Source organism: Crassostrea angulata, chromosome 8 (genome assembly GCF_025612915.1).
Source record: "Crassostrea angulata isolate pt1a10 chromosome 8, ASM2561291v2, whole genome shotgun sequence".
Classification (NCBI taxonomy): domain Eukaryota; kingdom Metazoa; phylum Mollusca; class Bivalvia; order Ostreida; family Ostreidae; genus Magallana; species Magallana angulata.
Window position 1 is genome coordinate 50334298 of NC_069118.1, and position 3077 is coordinate 50337374.

At 39.8% G+C, this 3077-nt stretch overlaps 1 pseudogene; it reads left to right on the forward strand.

Annotated features, from left to right (window-relative positions):
• Window positions 1-678: 678 nt before the first annotated feature.
• On the forward strand, window positions 679-2741 carry LOC128160371 (uncharacterized; annotated as a pseudogene).
• The last annotated feature ends 336 nt before the right edge of the window (window positions 2742-3077 follow it).

The following is a 3077-nucleotide window of genomic DNA, read 5'->3' on the forward strand; positions in this document are numbered from 1 at the left end:
GTATAGAGATAGACACAGATCAAATGTGTGTTAGGATACCTAGGGAAAAAATTCTAGAGCTGAGAGGTTTATTAGAAGCCCTCATTGTTAGAAAAAAGGTCAAAGTTCGTACATTAGAATCGCTGGTAGGAAAGCTTAATTTCTTTAGCAAAGCAGTCAGAGGTGGCCGAGCTTTTAACAGAAGGTTTTATGATGCAATGATAGGTATTTCAAATCCAGATTTTTATATTCGACTCAATTCAGCTGTTTAACAGGATATGACAATGTGGCTAAGTTTCTTGGTTGATTTTAATGGAAAAGCTTATTTCCCCCAAAGGGAATGGACTAGTTCTAGGGTTCTTCAGTTGTTTACAGATAGTGCTGGCTCAGCAGGACTGGGATGTGGATGTTATTTTGGGGGTAGATGGATTTATTATCAATGGCCTTGTTGTTGGAATAATCAGGCTATTATGAGAGACATAACTTTTCTAGAGCTAGTGCCTATAGTATTGTCAGTGATGGTTTGGGGGGAGGCATTAAGTGGGAAAAAGGTGCAATTTCATACAGATAATATGGCTTTAGTTGCAATTCTGAACTCACAGTCATCAAAGTCACCAAGAATTATGTGTTTGCTAAGGCAACTGGTTTTATTTGTTATGAAATATAATATTACATTTAAAGCAAAGCATATAGCTGGTCTAGATAACAGTATAGCAGATGCAATTTCTCGTAAGCAGTGGAGGCGTTTTCGGAACCTTGCTCTTGTAGCCAGAAAAGACCCGGATCCAATTCCAGCAAGGTTTCACAGTTTGATCTTGGAAGTGAGGCCACTAGATTGTTAAATGCAGCAAATGCAGTTAACACCACATCTACATACATCACTGGAATTTATGCATTTGAAAAGTTTAGGGTTCTAACCCAGTTGTCAGTTACCTGGCCCCCTCCTCTTGATCAGTTAGTAAATTTTATAGCATACCTGTCCCTAAATGGCTATTCAGATGCAACAGCAAGAGCTTACATATCTGCTATTGGGTACAAATGCAAGATTGAAGGTTTAATGGATAATACAAATAGGTTTATCGTAGCAAAACTCCTTCAGGGTTTTAAGCGTCTTAGAAATAGGGTGGACGGTAGATTACCCTTGACTGAGCACATGCTTGCTCAACTGATTAGGGTGCTGACTAGCATATGCCATAACAAGTATGAAGCCATTTTGTTTTCGTCTGCCTATACCTTAACATTTTTTGCATTTCTAAGAGTTGGGGAACTGACTTTATCAAAAGGTAACAATTCAGAAGTTATATTAGGGATTCAAGATGTCAAGATTAAAGATAAGAATTTACAAATAGTGTTAAGGCATTCCAAGACTGATCAGTTCAACAAGGGGGTAACAATTGTATTAAATAGTCATGCAGGCATTACATGTCCAGTGCATTGTATGATTGATTACATGCAAATTCGTCCAAAAATATCGGGCCCACTGTATTGTCATTTTGATGGCAAACCAATTACTAGGTATCAGTTTTCAGCAGTAATGGGTAAAGCTTTGGCAGTATTGGGTTATAATAGTAAGTTATATACAACCCATTCCTTAAGGATAGGTGCAGCCACTGCTGCAGCTGAGAAAGGTTTATCAGATGAGGAAATAAAGCTTGCAGGGAGATGGAAGTCAAGTGCATTTCAAACTTATATCAGGTCTCCACTTACATGTTCCAAATAAATTTTGCAGGGCTAAGATGTTCAGTCTGGATAGTGGGATCCTCCATTGTAAGAAATGCAGGAATTGCAGCATTAAGCAGGCCAGGGGGACAGGGCTTAGGACTCCAGACAAAAGGGATCGACATTTGGTGGCAGGGCTATGGGGGGTTGCGATTTGTTGATCTTGCCTGCAAGCTCAGATGGTTGGCCCAGTTTGAGAATCCACCTAATGTTATAGTTATCCATTGTGGTGCCAATGACATAGGGCAAGTAAAAACCCAAAAGTTGTTAGATAGGGTAAGGTGGGATTTACGTTTACTTGCTTCTATCTTCCCGAACACAAAACTCGTTTGGTCTTTCTTGCTGCCCAGGGTAGCATGGCGTTACTCAAAAAACGTCAGGGCGATGGAGCAGACACGAAACAGGGTCAACAGGGCAGCAGCCAAAGAAATCCTAGGTTGTGGGGGGGAGGTTTCTTAGGCATACACAGTTTTTAGGAAAACCTAAACAACTGTACAGCCGGGATGGTGTACATCTGCCGGGTCTGGGGAACGACATTTATCTAAATAACCTACAGGGGGCATTGGAATATTTTGTCAAAAACAAGGAGGGAGTGGTTTTCCCAGTGAGTTAAATTCTAGGGTCCTTACAAACATGTCCACAGTGGTGTTAAATTGAAGTTGCCTACCCCCACGAGGTGGCGGTGGGCACCTTTGGTGCCCAAAGGTGCCCATGTGGCGTAATTGTCACCTTCAATTTAACCATCCAACTGATCTTAGTATGTAGTGAGTTTGTTGTGGTTGATGTTGATGTATATAGATATATTATATGGACTAATAAGACATTTGAGTAAAGAAAATCTAAATTATGTAATACAAATATATTATCAAATTTTGTGTTGAATTGTGTCCGTAGCACGATTGCGGTCAACCCAGCGTGCTACTTTTCCCAGCAGGGAGGGCATAAAATGTTGATGTAGGGGGTATGCCATGTTGTCGGCTACCCCATTGTTGTAACAATTTTTTGACCACTGTGGACATTACCTGCCAACTTAATAAATCAGTTCATAAACACGTGAAAATATACTTATATAAGGTCTTTGATAATAGCGCATATTTGAGCTTGTCTCGTAATATGCGCCGTTATCAAAGCTTTCCCCCGCAATAATCATCTTCATTTCATATCTACATAATGTGTCCGGGATTTTATTATCCGATCGCATAGGGTTTGGTATTTAGGCACTTTATTTCACGATTATCTCCCCTTTTTCATACAGCAGCGGAAAGAAAGGTTGGTAATTTAGGAGCCCAAAATATTTTTAAAATATCTAAATACCCGCCCAACCCAACCCTTGTTTTACATGTATTGTGGTATGTTTTCTTTTTTACAAATTTTAAGGA